We start from the raw sequence: 20,379 nt of genomic DNA, 5'->3' as shown, positions 1-20,379 counted from the left end.
ATCCAGGAATTCCTACCAAAGAGCACCAGTTTATAGTGTTTTGAAACAAGAGTTCATGATTTTAAGCTTCACTTCACGGTTTCAAGGCTTAATTTAATGGTCCTTTCTGAATTGAGGAAGTTTAACATTGTTGATGGGTATCATCTTTCAAATTGGATGTTAAGCTTCTTCATGCAAATGATAACTATTGTGGAAGACCAACATTCCTTCTCCAGCAAATAGTGCTGAAATCAGATTACTGATCCCTTTGGGCACTCACTCCTGTTAACTATTCATTGTTGAACACTGATGTCATGCAGATGTATTAAGTTTAAAGTTAAATATATAGACTGTGTTAAGTTCATTGAATTTGGTTGGCATCCCAAACCAGAGAGGAAAGCAATCAGTCAGGATATCCATATCTGATTGCTGTGCTGAAAGCTTTGATTGGATGTGAATTAGAGTCTGTCCACAGAAGTTGTCATCCTTGCGTAATATCAAGGTTTCCATCTGTAAAATAGCAGTTTGAGTGATGTACTGGAGTAGTCAGTTAAACTCAACACCATGGCTGAGACACAGGCCTAGAAATTCAATCGTGTGACACATGTTTTTTAATGCACTATGGGATTAAATTGGACTCTGCCTTTTAAGAACTAATTCCAGATGTTAATTCTGCAACATAAGTGATGCATATTTAACAGTATAATGGGAAGGCAGAGGATGGAAACACAACTAAATTAGGACACTGATGCTTGATACTTCATTGCTTCATTAGACGAGTAAGTGAGAATTACATTCTTATTCAGATTCTGACAGCATTTAAAAGAAACCGATCTAACAAAGCAGAAGAATGGGGACAACAATTATGGAACTTTTCTGAGTGACCATACAGAAAAAAACATTTTTAAATGGTGTTGTCAGAAGGCAGTTACTTTTTTTTTAAAAAAAGCAAATAAATGGTCTTGCACTTCACTTGAGGAAAATACTCTTTGGATCACCTCAATAACTGCTGAACAATAATGATGCAGTTGGTAGGTGCTGCTGCTATAGATAGCTTCTTAGAGGCGCTGCATAATTCTGTTGATAGCATGTAGACTCCACTTATTGATAGTGTTCACTGGTGTGACAAATGGATGGTTCCAGGTCCTTCTGGTTGGGCCTCTGTGGAGAGGAAGGTCAACAATGACTCCTGTGTGAGGATAAATTCCAGAAACAAGTATCATTATCAAGTGAAGGATTCATCTTTGTATAGAACTTTAATCAGTATTCAGGTCATTAGATGACCATACCAAAAGTAGTCCATTTGTATATGATAAGAATTTTTTAAAAATAGACTTAAGGTTGAAACTGCTTTCAATAAAATATAGAACAAAGGCATTGTTATGTTAATAGAAATCACAGAAATATTGGAACAGGAATGGGCTATTTATTTCCTCCACCCTCTTCTGGCTGCCCTTTGACCTCTAACTCCAGATCCCTGCTTTCACTTCATAACTTTCAATCTAAGATTCAACAATTGGCCCAGCATCAATTCCTGTTTGTGGGAAGGTGTAAAAACCTGTCCCATCTTGTGTTGTGGAAGTGTTTCCGAGCTTCACTCATGAGCCTGGCTCCATATTTCTTGATGTGCCACCCAGTCACAGATTCCCCAAACAGCAGAAACAGTTTCTCTCTATCTAATCCATCAGTTTCCCTCAATGTCTTAAAAACCTCAATTAAAACATCTGCAAAGCTATACAATGTGCTTTAAATGCTTTAGGGAATGTGTGAAACTAGCACATGGAAGGATATAATTTGCATGCTGTACTAATTGATTGGAAAAATTCGTCTCGAGTCTCTTCAGCTTTTTAAGTGGAAACAGCACAGTGTCCCTACAGCTGAAATATTACTACTTCAACAGAAATGATTTTTCCATGTATTTAATGCCTTTTTTCAACAAGCTGAATAGGCAAATATTCATGGTTATTTTGTGCCTTTATTTTTGAAGGAGAGTTTTCTGATAAAACAACGATGTACTTTTCCCATAAAGAATGCTGCTTCCTTACTGATTCATTTCCTTTGACTGAGTGTATGGCTACTTCGCCTCCTACACATGCATGTACTTTCTGTTGTAGCACCGCCCACCATCTGAAAATTATATTTAATTGTAAAGTTAACTATTGGCAGTATGATCATTTTCAAAGTCTCTTTCAAAATTGAATTGCTGCTCTGCCTGGTGGTCGTACGTTGGTGTATGTGAGAAACTGCTGGAACATAACAAGAACACACTGATTTTGTTTTAAAGTTTAATTTTTATTCTGTGTTTTCCCATGAACTTTGTAGACTGCCACGGAATAGTTAAGGAGGAGTACCCTTGAGAACTTAGTTTGAAGGGAGATGTCTGCTGCATGCATAGTCAGTTGTCACACTAGCTGGAACAGCTTGTTCAGTTCAGTTGAGCCAGGTTTTTCCTGTCTCAAAATGGAAGTATTGAGTCATTGGAAAAGGAGGAACAATTAAGATTATACATAGTTTAAAAAAAAATCATGTACATCTGGCATCCTGACTTCTCCAGTTCAAAAGTATTTGAATGGCATACTGAGTAAATCAGTAATAATATAATCAAGCATGACTGGGACAAAGGTAAAAGAAAATGCTGATATTGAAAGTAGCCATTGGATCAGGCAGCCTCAACGGAGAAAGAAAATTGGTGACCTTCTGTCAGAACAGATCATTGTCAACTGCATTTATTCTGTGCCAATGTTTGCTGGTCCCAGTTAGCCTGGAGAATAGCAATTTCTCAGCCCTATTTGTCATATTTGTTTATCCCAAAGATGCTGGAATTACACTGTGCCAGCCAAGTCTCAGTTCTGCTATTCTCACTTCTTGAGAAATTTACACTGACATTCCAATGTGGTACTGGGAGGGGAAGTTGCACAACCTGAGTGCCCTCATCTGGAGTTGAGAAAATGTGGTGAATATCCTTTCGTAGAATGTGGCCTTGGAAATCAAGACACTCCACCTTCCTCTCTTTATTAGGCAGTGAATAACAGCATTGAATTGAAAATCAAAAATGCTAAATCACTAAGGTGAAAGATCTTTGCCCTGAAACGTCAACTCTGTTTTTCTCTCTTGGATTGCTGTCTGACCTGTTGGGTGTTTCTTGCATTTATGCCCTTTCTTTTCCAACATTCCTGGGAACGAGTTAGCTTTAGAAATGAAACTTTATTGCTGACAGACGATGCTCTGCTCGATTCACACGGCCCTGTTGCTTCCCCATGTTTAATAGGATCATTTGATGAGTTGTTTCTGCATATCCCTTCTGGATTTGCATTCCTTACTTCAGGTACTGGTCTCTCTAATGAACCTGCAAGCGTCATCCAGCGCAGGTAAAACTTGCTTTTGAACCCTGATCTTAGATGTTCATCGTTCTGTGACAACAGAGCAGAAATTATAATCGCCGCGTTTCTCCAGAAACAATGGAAAAGTCTAACATGCGTTCCAAAGGCTTGCATTAACATAGCACCCTTCACAACTTCAGTCTGCTTAAAAGCACCTTTGAAATGTTGCCTCAATATAGATTGAGCTGCCAGAGGAAGAGGAAGAGGTTGAAGCAGGTCGAGCTTTGGAGAGGTACGCAGCTAGGAAAGGCTTAGAGGGATGTGGGTCAAATATGGGCAAATGGGACTCGCTTAGTTGGGCATCTTGGTCGGCATGGACCAGTTGGATCAAGGGGCCTGTTTGCATGCTGTATGATTCGATTTGAATGATGGTGAAAACGCACCAGGCAGTTTGCACACATCTTCAGCCTAAATGGAGCCAGCAGGATGATGCAGCCATTGGGTTCCTCAAACAACAATGTATTAATGATCAGATAATTATTTAATAACATGTGAGGAATGATGTCGGCTAGGACACTGGATAGCATGCCCCTGCTCTTCTTCCATATGGTACCATGAGGTGTTTTGCATCCACGAGAGAAGGCTGATAAGGGCTTGGTTTAACAGGTCATGTGAAAGGGAGTCTGAAAAGAATATAGGAAAACTGGGAATTGGTTTAGACCAGTCAGCCCCTTGAGGTTACTCTGCCAATCAGTTTGGTTCTAACATACGTACGCCTTGTTTGCTTATCTGCCTTTGCACTATATCCCTTAATACCTGCTCCTAACAATAATCTGTCAGTCTCAATCTTAAAAGCTCAGTTGCCCCAGCAGATTTTTAGGGGAGAGAATTGTAGGCTTTAGCCATCTCTGGGTGCAGAAAACGTGCTTACTAAATTTTCTCCTCAGTGTCCTGTCACTCCAATTATATTACGTCCAATACATAAAAAGTGGACAGAAAATGTGTGAATTACAAATGGGTTCAACATTTATTCATTCAACATTAAAAAATCTATCCCTTTGGTGCATTTTTTGTCCATCTCTCCTTCCTTCCTTCCTTCCTTCCAGATATTCAAAATTCTCTGAATATTGTCTCATTGAAACAATAATTGAAACTGTAATTCTTTTGGGGCTTGCCAGGATAGGTGCAAAGTTGATATCTCCCCTGCCTGCGTTGCTTAAAACTGGGGGTCTCAAGTCTCTAAATTAGAGGGTGGCCATTCAGGAACGAGATGGGAAGAAGTTTCTTTACCCAGAGATTGATGAACCTTTGGAGTTCTCCACCCAAGTGGGCTGGAGAGGATCAGTAGCTGAGCATGATCAAGACAGCACAGGTTTTCAGATATTTTGGGTATTGAGGGATATTAGGTTAGTTCATTAAGTGACACAGTGGTAGAGGATCAATCATGAACATACTGAATGGTGAAGTAACCATGAGAAGCCAAATGACCTACTAATTTTATATCTTATGTACCTACTGTTGTACCTACTTCTTGCAATGATGAGTCTGCAACAGCTTTATTGTGTGAGTAACGTTGGTTAGTGACCTTCTCAGTCAAATTGACGCCAAATTGTGCTAATCTCCATTTTTGGTGTTCTTTGCCATTTTAATTAAAGATCTTCAATCTCATGCTACCAATTCATATGTGCTGGGGAGTAGTTCAAAGTTGTGGTTTGGTGGTGAAATCTGGCCATCCTTGTCACTGGCATAATATAATAGTCCCTGACAATTGCCAAATGCTCTCCTTTAGTCAGAAACATAAGTATACCTATCATTTGAAGGATATTTGTGTCATGGAACTATTGCATGAAAGGCTCTCTTGAACAACACTAAGAATAAGAGGGCGTGGTTTGGCAGAAGAATGGGCGAATTCTTTTATTGAAGAAGGAAAAACTGAGTGAGACCCATTAGAAGGTTGAAAATGCTGAATGGTTTTTCAGAAGATTGATAGTGAAGTTGTTTCCATTGCTTGATGAATCACTTGCCAATGGATATCAGCTTCAAATTATCACCGGAAGGAAAGAGCAGATTAGAATCTATATTTGGAATAGTGTTCGATATAGAAACTATAACAATTTCCAAAAGGAAATGGACGTGTATTTGAAAAGCAGGAAAATAAGCATAAACGAAGGGCCTGTGAATGGGAATTAAGTTGTAATCCTAGTGCAAGTATTAACAAGATGAGTGAAATGACCTCAGTACCTATCTACCAGTACCTAACCATACTGTAACTCTGATGCCTTTATGATAGATAGATAAGCATATTCTCCCCAGCATCTGCTGTAATGGAATTGTACAAATGCATCATGTGCATACTTTTATGAATCAGATTTGTCACTGACATATGATGTGAAATTTGTTATTTTGCAGCAGCAGTACAGTACAAGACATAAAAATCTATAAATTACAGAAATAAATAGTGCAACGAAAAAGGAATAATGAGGTAGTGTTCATGGATTGTTCAGAAATCTGATGGCGGAGGGGAGGAAACTGTTCATGAATCTTTGAGTTTGGGTCTTCAAGCTCCTGTACCACCTCCTTGATGGCAATAATGAGAAGAGGGCATGTCCTGGATGGTGAGCTTCCTTAATGATAGATGCCGCCACATTGAGTTTGTTGTGTTTGCATGAGAGATTCTGCTAGCGGGCACATGTTCAGAACTGAACACACACCAGTCCTCACTGAGGGGTCAGCAGTGGAAAGGGTGAGCAGCTTCAAGTTCCTGGGCGTCAACATCTCAGAGGATCTATCCTGGCCCCAAAAACTGATGCAATCATGAAGAAGGCATGCCAGTGGCTCTGCTTCATTAGGAGTTTGAGGAGATTTGGTATTCACCAAAGACTCTTGCAAATTTCTATTGATATACAGTGGAGAGCATTCTGACTGGTTGCATCACTGCCTGATATGGTTGCTCCAATGTGCAGGATTGCAAAAGGCTGCAGAGGGTTGTAGACTCAGCCAGCTCCATCACAGGCACAACCATCCCCACCATCAAGGACATCTTCAAGAGGCGGTGCCTCAAGAAAAGGGCATCCATCATTAAGGACCCTCACCATCCAGAACATGCCCTCTTTTCATTACTACCATTAGGGAGGAGGTACAGGAGCCTGAAAACCCACAGTCAATGTTTCAGGAATAGCTTCTTCCCCTCCGCCGTTAGATTTCTTGAACTGTCCATGAACTCTACCTCGTTATTCCTCTTTTGCACTATTTTCTTTATTTATTATGTCTTGCACGATACTGCTGCTGCAAAACAGCAAATTTCATGACATATGTTGGTGATTCTGATTCTGTTTATCTGGCTATATTTGTGCAAGTATAGGTTTATTTAAAAGATATTAAATAATTGGAAGGCTTTTGATATGATTTTACTAAATAGTGCAACTCAGCTGCAGGAATGTTGGAATGAAACGGATGACAGAAACTAGCCTGTTTCCTGTTGTTAGTGGTATCTTTGTAATTAACTTGATGTACCATGAAGTGAAAATAAACTGAAAGGTTGCAAGGAAAGCTGGTTGATGGCCATTGTGATGGGTGACTTATGAATGCTCAGTGCTAGCAAAGCCAGTGCCCTAACCTCTATTTTTTCCACGCGTTTGGTGCAGCCAAGAATTTTTCTTTGGCGGATCATCTCCAAAACATAGCAGGTAATTGCACAGTGTTAGTACAAATTGAATTGTTTTGATTAGATTTGTGCTGCTATCGATTTTAACGATTGCTTAGAATGCAGTCAATGGTTTTTTGATCAAGCAGGAAAGTGTTAAATTTGAAGAAAAATGCTACATAGATAAATCATAGAGATTTATGGCACATGCAACCCAATCATGTCCGAAGATGAGCTCTCCAGCCTAGTCCAGCTTACCAGCCTCTTAAGATTTGACACCGCAAGTGCTCATCCAGGTGCTTCATAAATGTGATCAAGATTTCTGCATCCTTTCAGGTAGTGTGTACCAAGCCCCCACCATCCTTGGTGAAAAACTTCACCTCATTGCTGCTGTAATCCCTCTGTGGATTACTTTCAATCTATGTCCCTTGGTTATTGATGTCTCTGTTAAGTGAAAAAAATTTATCATATCCACTTTGTCCAAACCCCTAATTTTACACACCACAATTAAATCTCCACTCCACCTCTTCTGTCCCAGAAAGAAACAAACTTGCATCATCCAATATTCCCTAAAATTTTTCAGGCCTGGTAACATTCTTATAAATCTCCTTGTATCCTCTCTTAGACAATCAGAAAATAATAAAGGGAATAAAATTAGCACAGGAAGATTTTGCCATTCCCAGAGGCCCTTTTCAGCCTCTGTTTTAATGTCTTAACTGTTTGGAAGAAAGTTTTATTTATAAAAAAAAGCAAGTTGAATGCTGGAACAGAAACAGGTCGGGCACGACTTAGAATACTGTGTGTGCACATTTCATCTGAAACACTAAGAATACACGCTTTGGTATGCTGTAGAAAAGGGCGAGAGGACTGAGAATAATATATTTATATAGGTTAGAGCAGCTAACCTATATTGGGAGGAAATGTTACTTGAGTCTGAAATACTGTAAACCCAGAATCAGTCTGGCCCAAGCAAAACACTACATTCGTGGAAATTAGTTTAAAATGGGTCAAGGAGAAGTGTCTTTACTTGAACGTTGGGACAAGTTAGTGAAACAATTTATATGAAGGGAATCCCAGACAGATGATCTTAATTGCCTGAATGACCTTTTCATGTTTTCTGATCAGAGTGCGCAAACACTGAATAGTTTTTCTCCTTTGGTACTTGTGTATAATGCTTTAATTAGAACATACTTTTGATGTCTAAAATTTCAGTAAGGTTATGAGCCAACCGCTGTGACTTCACGTTTTGTCAAAACAATCAGTCTGTGGAGGGGAGGGAACACCAAAGTAATCGTGAAGCTGAAATACTAGCTTCTAAATCATGAGACAGTGCTTGCATTGAGTAAGATTGGTGATTTGGGGAGATTGAAGATGTGTTTGTAAGGGTTCCAATCGCTTATAAAATACTCAAACACTTCTTGGAATTCACCTAGATAGCAATACTGACAGCACACTCCACTTTCCATTAGATGCTGTGAGGTTGCATTTGGAAAGTGGAGATTTAACCAATAGAGAGCAATATATATTAACAGCAATTATTCTGATTCTACCAGCAATGTAGGACCATGGTTCATAAGCCCAAATTCCAGAACTGCACGTTGGATGAAATAAAGTGGAGAAGGAGATCATTCAACCATCATGCTGATGCCACCTGTCTACTGCACTTCCCTATAGCCTTAAAGATTTTGTTGTTTCAATTATATATAAATTTTGTTTTTTATTTTATGATTGAATCTAGTTCCACTGCCTTTTCAGGTGGCCCATTTCATATCACACATCTCACTGTAGGATACAAATAAATTTCTCCACCTTGGTTCTCTCTCCTGTTATTTCAAATCTGTATTTATTAACTTACTTGACAATAGAAACAGTTTCTTTTAGTTAATTTACTGAAACACTTCATAATTTTAAAATCTCCTTAACTTCCTTTGCTTTAAGAACAAGCCCTTTTCCTGAAAGGATCCCACTTTCCGGCACAAGCTCATTAAAATTTATATTTTTCAAGCAGATCAATTTAAAATTTATTTCTCTGCTCAACAATCATTTTTGTCACATACATACATAGAACATAGAACAGTACAGCACAGGAACAGGCCCTTCAGCCCATGATGTCTGTAGCAACCATGATGCCAAATTAAACTAAATCTATCTTCCTGCACATTCTTCATATCCCTCCACTCCCTGCATGTTCATGTACCTGTCTAAATGCCTCTTAAATGCCACTATTCTGTCTGCCTCCACCACCACTACCCGGGTTGCCACTCCAGCCACCTACTACTCTCTGTGTAAAAACAAAACTTACCCCCGCACATCTCTTTTAGACTTTCCCCTTCTTACATTAAAGCTATTTGATATTTCCACCCTGGGAAAAAGGGTCTGACTACTTACCCTATCTGTGACTCTCATAATTATATAAACCTCCATCAGGTCTCCCCTTAGCCTTCGACACTGCAGCGAAAACAATCCAAGTTAGTCTAACCTCTCCTTATAGCTAATACTCTCTAATCCAGGCAGCATCTGGGGGAATCTCTTCTTCACCATCTCCGAAGTCCTTCTTCATCCTTCCTGCAATGGGGCAACCAGAACTGCATGCAATACTCCAAATGCAGCCTAACCAAACTTGCCTTGGAAAGGTTTTGCCGTTTGTTCATTATTGTTGGGTCAAAATCCTGCAACTCATTGCCCGAAAGCACTATGGGTGTATCTCCACCAGAAGGACTGTAGTAGTTCAAGAAGGTGGCTCATCCATCACCTAGAGATTGGCATTAAATGTGAGCTTTGCCATCAATGCCCACATCCCATGATCATAATTAGGAAAAGCATAATTCCAGCTCCTTAAACTCATTTTATTCTACGATCGAACTCTAACCAGCAAATGCAGGTTGAGACGATGTGATTTTCTCTTAGAAATGCAGCCCAAGTGAGGACTTTCAAAAATAAGGAAGGAAATTGGTTGAAAAGGTGGTCAGTCTTCCAAAAAGATGATCTAACAAGCAGGATTTTTCCTATTATCTGATTCTAAATATTTTAATTGATTCTGATTGTGCCTGACCCAGGTTGTACCCTGCACTTACTCCCAGATGAAGTCTGTGGCTACACTAACTTTTTGTGACCCCCCTGGATCTAATCAAGCTGAAGAGATCGATGCTGGAGCCACACTGCCAAGCTGCCAAATGGATGGAGGTCATGCTGGATACACAAGCCATGGCTGGTGTAAGGCTCTGGGGCTAGGTACAAATTGTAACAGGCCTCTCCATTCAGCATGACAGAGCTTTGCCGCTGGACTTGGTGCTGAAACCAGCAATGGAGAAGGTCTGACCCGTGCTTCCGGAGTGCAGTACACAGACGCAGAAGTCAAAAAAGCACTGTGGTATGTGCAGTGCTGTTGTCCAGCTGAAGAGGACCGTGATCCAGACCATTTTCTAAGTAAACCATGGGCAGTTTGTAGTCAATGATGTGAAGCCTGCCTGTGTTATCTGTCAGTAAAACTGTACCACAGCTAATTTTTCTGAGTTCGTCAGCAATGTGGCATCTGCGACAAGAATAGAATATTTTATCTATGGTGTATAATTTTTTTTTCTCTGCAGTCTTTCTCAGTTAAAATGGGTATCTTTAAAAGTAATATCAGACAGAATCTGGGAGCATTTCATTATGACATTACATATAAAATCAACATCCTCACCGTACTAAAATAACAGCCCCACGCCATCCTTAGATATAAATCCACCAAATGTTTGGCTTCAGAATGAACGGTATGCAGATTCAGTTTCACGATTAAACTTTGAATCATATCGACATAGAAACTTGCCTCTCCGCCTACAGGTTTTATCTTGTTATGACTTGATATATGCATGTGGGAGTGACAGCAGAGCTGCCTTGTTATACTGAGCAGGGGATGCCAATCTGATGCCATTGACAATGCAGAGTTCCTGTGGAGCTTTGCTTTTGGGTCATGCTGGTTGCTGTTGCGTCTGCATTTGAGGTATTGCAGCAGCTTCTGTTGCTATGATTTGTGGGAAGGGAAGCTGGTTAATAGTTGCTGGTCTTACCTATGTAACTATTGCTTTATTGCAGAGTTAATCTTTGCCAGTGCATCGTGGCTGTGTGTGTACCATCCACAGTGTGCACCACAGTTACTCAGAGTCCACTGGACAGTACATCTCAAATCAATGGCATCTATCATCCAGAAGGATGAGGGCAGCAGGCACTTGGCAACATCACTGCCAGTTCCTCTCCAAGGTGTACACCGTCCTGACTCAGAAATGTATCGAGAGTTGCTGAATCTAAATGCAGGAACTCCTTGCCCAACAGCAGTATGGGAGCATTTTGACCACATAGATTGCGACAATTCAAGAAAATGACTCACCTGTACTTCCTCGTGGATAATTAGGGATGAGCAGTGAATGATCTCCTTGTCAGTACATCACAGTGCATGAATGAGAAAAAAACTGTTTGAAGGCCTTTCTGAGGAATGTGATGAGAATGCCAATTTCTTTTGTTCATTTGGAATGTTTCAGCCCAAAAATCTTGCTATTTTCTTTAGTTTGTTCTGATTGAAATGAAACCAATATTGTGACATTTAAAAAAATATATTCATTCAAGGAATGTGGGCTTCACAGGCTGAGGCAGCATGCAATTGTCCATCCCTGGTTGCCCTTGAGAAGGTGGCAGCGAACTCCCTTCTTGAACCACTTGAAGCTTGAGGTGTGATATGCCCACAATGCTGTTAGGGAGAGAGTTCTAGGATTTTGACCCATTGACGGTGAAGGACAGCGATATATTTCCAAGTCAGGATGGTGTGTGGCTTGGAGGGCAACTTCCAGTTGCTCATTGATGAAGCCTGTTGCAGATCACCCAAATCATTCTTTACACTTTTCCCCTTTAGCAACCATATTAAGCTAAAAACAATTACCTTGCCACCAATTGGTGATATTCAACCCTGTGGGTATCTCTGAAGGAAACATTTTAGTTTAGAGTGAAATAGTGTCTATTAATTTAGTGTTAAGTTCACTAACAACAACAATTTTCATTTCTATAGCACCTTTCATATAACTTTGATATCAGAAAGCAGATCACAGGAATGACAGCAAGGAAGTAAGTCGACAGACATGCATGTAAAGAAGTATAAGGGCAGAAGACCTTGGGTTTTAAGCAGACAGACAGATATTTATGGAAGGAATGTCAGTGGTTTGGCCCTTGTAAATGAAGGCACAGCTACCAAAGGTGAAACAATTAAATCTTGGGATGCAACATTGCCAGAAATGGAGGAAAACTGAAAACTCAGTTAGCTTGCAGCTCCAGAGACCTGGACTGACCTTGGAGCCTGCTTGTGTGGAGTTTGAATGTATTGCCTGTGACCATGTGAGTTTCTGCTGGATCCTCCAGTTTTCTCCCACATCCCAAAGGCATGCTGGTAGGTTAATTGGCTCCTGTAGATTACTTTGAATGTAGGTAAATGGCAGAAGAATCAAAGGGGAGTCGATGAGTATGTAAGAGAGAATAAGTTGTAGGGGTACAGGGAAATAAGAGGAAGAATGGGACTAATGGGATAGCTCCCTGGGGACTAGCATGAACTTGATAGGCTGAATGGCCTCCTCCTGTGTCGTAATATGCAAGTAAGTTAGCTACCTGGAAGAGATTACAAAGAGACACAGCGCATTAATATGTTGGCACATCAGGGCTCAGATACAGCAGGCAAGAGAGGAATAAAAGGAATCTTCCCACAGGAAGTTAGGATAAAAATGCAGTTGGACTTGACTGGGAATTACCCCTCCTCCTCCATAATTGTCACATAAGTAGAAGCTCACTTTCGAATGATGGACATTTGGCTGAGGTATCGGATCACTGTCCATGCTCATTAAACCAAACTCCGGTATCCATTACTACCTTCAGTATATGAATGTGAGAAATACAGATATTAATTAATTGCTCTTTGGCATTAATAGTCGGAATAAGAATGCTCTAGAATGAATCTTACTTTTGCGCTCTGGACTAGTAGTAAATTAGATCTGGTGATGCTTCATGTTGGCATCTCTCCAACTGACATTTCCAGATTACATCCTATCATATTTTTTGAATATAAACCCTAGTCTTAGAGGTGAAAAAGATGTTACTGAGTCCACCATGTAATTTTATCTAATGTTGGGTTTTCAATTTCTTTTTTAAATCTGTGCTGAAACATTATTTGTGTCTAACATGCTTTATCTCCCCACTTGGGTTGATGTGACTTTACTAGCATTGTAACTTTAAATTTGAAGCGTATGTACAAGTGGGACAATGCGAGCTGCCAATAAACACTCCTGCATTCTATGCCTCAGATAAAGTATCCACTGAATTCTGGCAGTGGTCTTCCAGGCTGTGCAATGAATCCATGTGTGCAGTGTTGCAAATGTGGAGTCAACCACTCTGTTCCAAATCAGGGCAAGATATCCACTGGTCCAGGGAAAGAGGGTCACGTCTTTGACAGATGAGATTTGAGCAAGAATTTTCTGTGCCTTTCTGGATCAACCATCTCATCAAGTCTCATATCTGCAATTGTATTCTCTTATGCCATCCAATACTAACTGAAGAAAATCTACAACATGAATTGCTAATATGTGCCAGGCTTGGGCTATGAGGAAAGGGAAATTGGAGGAGATATTTTGTACCTATGGCTCTGTTTTTACTTCCTTCTGGGGAAGAAATGATAAGAATCATTATGACACAGTAAGAGGGGAGCCAGCCTATTGTCTGGGTAGCACCCTAGTCAAGCAATCTCATCATTTCTGTTCCCCAGTGCTTACCCTGTAGCCCTGCAAATTATTTCCCTACAATTTTCTTTTAAAAGCCTTGCTTTTACAGGTAGTGAGTTTCAGATCACAATCATTCTGTACGTTTTTTTAAAAAAAGGATATTCCTCACATCCCTCTTGTACGTTTTACTCAAAACTGTAAATCTCACCCCCTCGTCCTTACTTTCCCTCTGTTTAACTTATCTAAAGCAGCTAAATCTGTGAAACAGTGGGTGTAATCTGGCTATAGAGTACCTGCACTTCTTTAAAACAAAATGAGCGGTATCATAAAAGTAGCCATAAGAAAAGTAAATTTGACATTGTAGCTATGTGCATTGTATTCTCTATTGTATGTGTTTGGCCCTTATGATTAGATTGGACCTCCATCATGAATTAGAATTGCTGTATTTTCTGCCAAGTCTGCTGTACTTATTTTTATGGGGAATCCCACCTTCAGCAACACACTCCCCACCTCCATTCACCCAGCTGTGTGCTGGAAAACAGAAATCCCACTTCTCCAGTTTCAGAAAATGCCAGCCCCAAGAATGTCTTGGATATCAAGCAGCTTTTGTGGTTGTTCACAGGCAAACTGTGAACATGGGCTGTGGGAGACTGGGCGGGGTGGGGATGGGGTGTTTGCGGGAGCTCTTGGATTGTGGTTTGGTGTGAAAAAGTAAACAATAGGAAAAAAGCAGTAGAAAGAAAGAACAAAACAAGCGCTGAAAGCTAAAATTTCAGTCAAATGCAGACTGAGTTGAGGAAAGGACAGGGAGAAGATCAGAACTTAGAACACAAGAGGAATGGTAAATACTTTATTATTATTTAATGTGTTATTATTTCCTCATGTTTCTCATGTATTTTACACTTTTTGATTCTACGCTGAGCTTAATGGCCTTGTATGCTGTGTGATTTTACAAAAATCAAAAAAACCTGCAGATGCTGGAAATCTGAAATAAATAAAGAGATAATGCTGGAAACACTCAGCAGATCAGGCAGGTCTGGAGAGAGAAACAATTAAAGTTGATGAAGAAGGCTCTTTGACCTGAAGCATTAGCTCTGTTTCTTTTTCACAGATGCTGCCTGACCTGTTGAGTGTTTCCAACAATTTTCTGTGATTATGCAAGATTTTACAATGTCCGCATACAGACAAGCAGACCTCACTGGTGCTTGTCACCCTTGTTAGTTTGCCTATATATAACTATATGTACTCAAATAATTCAGGAATTTGACTGGAAAAGTATAAGGAGGGGCTGACAATGAAACATTTTGGAAGGAAGATGGATTTTATTATTAATACTGCATGGTTGCTTTTTTACTTTTTTAAAAAAGTGGTTTTGACATCCAAGTCAAGTGAGGCTGTGTAGATTGATCCACTTACTATGATGTGAACTCTGCTCTGTTCTCATTCCCCTGATCCTACACTACCTAGCTGATGACTTTGGTGGTTTGGCACACAATTCTCACCCAGCACCATGCTCTCCCAATGCCAGCTGAGTGACTTGATAGTATTCTGTCAGAGCATCCCCAGCAATGGCTTCTCCTCCCAATTCTGAAGCGCATTGGTCAAAGGCTCCTGTCACTTCAATGGTACTGAATTTTGGAAGTGGTGTCCAATCTACAGCTTCTGCTTTTTTGAGTGTTTAGCATGAATGGTGAGTTTCCAGATGTACATTGACATTGCATAGATCCAATACTTCATTATCTCTCTTGACTCTTCTCTGCCTCTGTATTGTCAGGTTTCTTCTCCACTGTTCAGCTCTGGTAAGCTCCAGTTTCCTCTAATGTTGGGAAGAAGGAACCCACCTTTGCAACTTATGCACTTCCAGACATTGATTCTATCCCCTGCACTGGTCACAGGCTCTGGTGGAGTCAGACTCTTTGCAACTTCAGAATCTTCCTTAAACGCTGAGATGGGTATCCAACCTCAAACTTCACTCTCTCTCATAAGGACCATCTGCTTAGAACACCCACCTGGCCTTCTGTGTTAGCCCATCTGCTATTTAAACGTTCGTCCTCTCATTTGTCATCTCTACGCCTATCACCCTCTCTAACCTTTGGTTTTTCTAGAACATTGTTGCCTTTGATCTTTTCTATGCTGAAACCCCTTCTAACCAACACCCCTGCAGGCAATAGTCCAGTGCTCCAAACTTAAAATTCCCATCTGCCCACTAAGACTTCTCCATGGCCTTTTGCCCCTTCATATTTTGTAGCCTTCAATTTCAATGCAACCCTTCAAGAAGTCTTTATTCATCCAACTTTGACCTCCTGTGCATTTCTTCTCCCCACTCTGCCTCTTCCCGTGGTCTACCTCTGGCAGACATTCCTTCTGCTGCCTAGGCCCTGATGCCCTTACTTGAACTTCTCAGCCTCTCAACAAAATATAAGGAGTTAAAACAGAAGTAGGTCATTTGGCCCCTTTGCCTGGTCCGCTCTTTAGTAAGTTCACGGCTAATCTTCATCCCCCATGTCAACTTCTCCTCATCTCTGGCCTAATTGGCCAACCCCTTATTTTGAGACTGACCATTGTTCTAGACTCCCCAACTTTGGGAAACATCAACTCTACATCCACCTGGTCAAGCCCCTTTAAAAGAAAATATGCATTTCAATGAGATTACCTCACACTCTAGAGAATACAAACCCAGTCTACTTAATTAAACAGGAGTCAATCCTGTGAACCTGTACTTCACTCCCTCCTATATCTTTCCTTAGGTAGGGCCACTGGAACTGTGCACACTATTCTAATTGTAGTCTTACCCGGGCCCTTTTGGAGAAGGATATCTCTACTCTTATACTCAAATCCTCTTGCAGTAAAGACCAACCTACCACTTGCCTTCTTAATTTCTTGCTGGGCCTGCATGTTAACTTTAATCAATTTGTGTACAAAGATATCCACGTCCCACTGAACGCCTTTCAATCTCTTGCCATTTAATTAAAAAATGCTCTGCATCTCTATATTTACGATTGAATTGGATAACCTTATGTTTCCACAATATATTCCACCTGTAGCCTCTCTGCATCTTCCTCACTGCCACCTCCTCATCAGGTCTATGTCTTTGACCAAATTTATCATCACTGGTCTTAATATCTCTCCTTTTGTTCTGTATTTATTGTCATCTCATTGTGTTTCTACCAAACAGGTTGGGACTTTATTTTTCTGTGTGAACAATGACAAATAAATGCTTATTCTTGATAATAAGCTACTGTTTCTGATCAGTCAGGAAATGAAACATGGGCAGGGCTGACTGCAGAATCGAAGAATCAGAAAATCAGGAAGATTGGTCTTGCTTTTTCACAGTGCTTCAAATGTTAGTAGTCTAGTGGGGGCTTTTGGAATCTTTGTGACAATAGAAAGGGTGTTAACGTATGCATCCTGGATGTGGTTAATATTTTTGTAATTAAAGCAAAGTGCTGGAAATGCTCACTGAGTCAGGCAGTATCTATGAAAAGAGAAGCAGAGTTAATAGCTAGAAATTGAATCTAAGCAATGATATTAGAGAGCTTTTGTTAAACTGATGTGGAGTCTTGATTGCACCCAGGGTATGCACAAGTGGGGGCACAGTTCAGCCTAATAATCATCCCTCACATGCGTGGTTAAGATGCGCATGCATGCAGACAGACAGCCACAGACGCAGACAGACAGAGATGCGCACACACCTCCAAAACCAATCAAATTTTAAATCCTGCGCATACTATGATTAAGCCACGTATGGAGCATGAAGTGCATATGGAGGCATTGGAGAAGGTGCATAAATAATTTAACAGAATGGTGCCAGACTGAGGAGTTATATCAATCAGGGAAGATTGAATAGGCTAGTAGAGTCTTAAGGTAATACAGCACGGAAACAGGCCCTTTTGCGCAACTCATCTATGCCGACCATGGCGCCCACCAAGCTAGTCCCATTTCCTGCGTTTGGTCCATATCTCTCTAAACCCCTCCTATCCATGTACTCATCCAAATGTCTTTTGAATGTTGTTATTGTATCTACCTCAATCACTTTCTCCAGCAGTTCATTCCTTTTACGCACCATCCTCTGCACGAAGAGGTTACCCCTCAGGCCCCTTTTAAATCTTTCACCTCTCGCCTTAAAACCCTTCCCTCCAGTTTTTCATTCCCCATCCCTGGGGGAAAATACTTCTTGGGTTCACTCTGTCTTTGCCCTTTATGGGAGCTTATCTATGCCCTCATTCTCTGAAGAAGAAACGTCTGAAAAATGATCAGCCTATACAACCATGTAAAGAGTTTCATAGAGTGGATATAGAGAAAGTGTTTCCACTTGAAGGTGAGACCAGAACTAATGGGCCATAAGAGTGTAAATAATAAATCTAATAAAGAGCTCAGAAGAATTACTTAACCAGTGAGAAGTTATAACAGGGAACTCGCAACCACATGAAGTAGTTGTGGCAACTAACATACACACATTTAAAGGGAAGCTAGAGGGAAAACAGGAATGAAGTACATGTTAGGTTTAGTTAAGAAGGGTGAAAGCACACTCTTGATGCATAGAGCTCTCCAGAATTGTTAATGTGCACTTTCAGGTTGTGTAATTTAATCTAACGATGATTCAACTTGATCAGCAAGTGTCATATTTTTCAACTTAATTGTGGATAGATAAGATTGTTTTATCATTGTGATGCCCTGTGAAAAAGCTTTGCTTTCAAAGTTTACCATTGAAATTGCTTTTCAAGTCATGAATCTTTTATTAATTCTGGTTCTGTGGTTTAAAGGTACCAGCGGTGGCTGTCAGTAGCACTCCTGTCTCTGAGTCAGAAGATTATGGGTAAGAGACCCACTTGAGACTGGTGGACAAAATTGTAACCTGATGTTCCAATTTTTTATTGAGGTGGTATTGCTTTTCCAGTGAAACCTTGAACCAAGATCTGTCTCTCATGATGAGACAAAGAAGTCCTTGGTACTATTTCAAAGAAGAATTTGGGGTTATGTCAATACTTGCCTTTACTCAACACTATTAAAACAAGTTTGTTCTTTGTGGGAGCTTGCTGTGTGCAAATAATAGATGGTGTATTGCCTACTTTACAAAAGTGACTATGTTTCTTTGACTATAAAGTACTTTGGAATCACACCAGTCATCCTTTTGCAGGAGGTTAGTGGGGGTTTATTACCACTGGAACTCACAGTCCAGGATTATTCCTTTACTATGATATTTAACATCACAGATTTTATTCATTATATTGAGAGGATTTTGTAGTCATGGTCAGTTTACATAAAATGTAACAGCCAGATCAATCATATTACATTCCAACAGTCTTTAAGGTCAAAAGAGTGCCTTTAAAGACTTCCCTTGTTCCCCTCCCTACTCCTATGGCCACACCCACCCTCCATGCCCAGTTTTTTTTGTCCTTTGTTTACCTTTTGCCTTTGTCTTTACTACGTAGAGCTCTTGCACAGTTCCTGAGTTGGTCAGCATTGGGTTCATGCTCAGAGACACACGGGCCATGGGCAAAGAAGAAAGTGTCATTCTGCCATATGCGCCGAATGTTACTACATCATTCTTGCATTCTGCAATGGTTTATTTGATGCCTAATTTTATGCTGGAGAATTGTTTTCTTTAAATAATAATGAGCGCTCGTTCTGGATTGTTATCCTACATGGAAACTGTAAATTTAGTATCTTATGGTTTGGATTGTTTGAACATTAAATGAAAGTGACTTGAAGCTTAAGGATCTGTTAAAGGGGAAGGATACTCTGTGATGCCCTTCTTTCATTACTATGTATTTCACGGCCCCAATGCTCAAGTGCATAATGTATCATCTGCAGAAGGTTAACCATGATTAGCTGCACACTTAAGGTATTTAACTTGGTGTGCGTCTGCATGGATTGAAAAAAATGTCTGGTACATTTTCTCATTCAGAATACTGATGAAAAACATGTTACCCAATACGAGGCCTGAGAAAAGTAATTGCCTGAAGCATTGGAGAATATGAAAACCTTGAGAAATGGAATGAAACAAATTACTTTAGTGGTTAGAAGTTCTCTCTGCAATATTAGTTTGCCCAGCTGTGATGATTTTAGCCATACCTTTTCAACATTTACGTCAAAACATCTCAACTAACTGGAATCTTGTCGTCCTTTGTGAGCTTAAATTTTTTCTTAGATTTACCCCCAATAAATAGTCTAAGTGACTCTGAAACTTAAGCAATCGCCCTTGCTTCACTTACCTCAAACACTTTTAGTGTAGCCTTACAGGTGTAACATGCTGAAGTCTTTTGGATAGTTTCTATTCTCTGAACAGTATTTCCTCGCAAATTAAGGGTTCTCAAGTGTGCGGAAAATTACTCATGAAGTGATGGATTTTTCACAGCTGGGTGATAATTGTACAGTGTAAAAGTTGGACTCAGCCAGCTGACTTGGCGTTACAAGGATAAGAGTATTAGTATTAGATAGATCTTTGGCGATGAAATAACATCCGCGAGCATCGAGGAACTCCTGCAGGAAGAGCAAATAAATGGCTGTCAGATGTAGACTGAGTCACGATCAGCTGCATTGTACATGTGGTTGAAGAGGCTACAGGCACTCATTGCTGAGTTGTGCTTGTAAATAATAATCAGTTAGGCAGGATTCCAGAGGGTACCCGCAATCCATGGAAACAAGACGCATCAAAAAAAGTGAAAACAAAGAATTTAGAAATTCTGGTGCAGGCTGAAGGGTG

General features: G+C 40.2%; 1 long non-coding RNA gene across 2 annotated transcripts in view; it reads left to right on the top strand.

Annotated features, from left to right (window-relative positions):
• Window positions 1–20,379, top strand: part of LOC127574874 (uncharacterized) — a 460,663-nt gene that overhangs the window by 129,813 nt on the left and 310,471 nt on the right. The gene's annotated exons all lie outside the window — the stretch shown is intronic.

The sequence above is a fragment of the Pristis pectinata genome, chromosome 10 (assembly GCF_009764475.1).
Source record: "Pristis pectinata isolate sPriPec2 chromosome 10, sPriPec2.1.pri, whole genome shotgun sequence".
Lineage (NCBI taxonomy): Eukaryota > Metazoa > Chordata > Chondrichthyes > Rhinopristiformes > Pristidae > Pristis > Pristis pectinata.
This window is presented reverse-complemented; position numbering and strand designations above follow the sequence as displayed.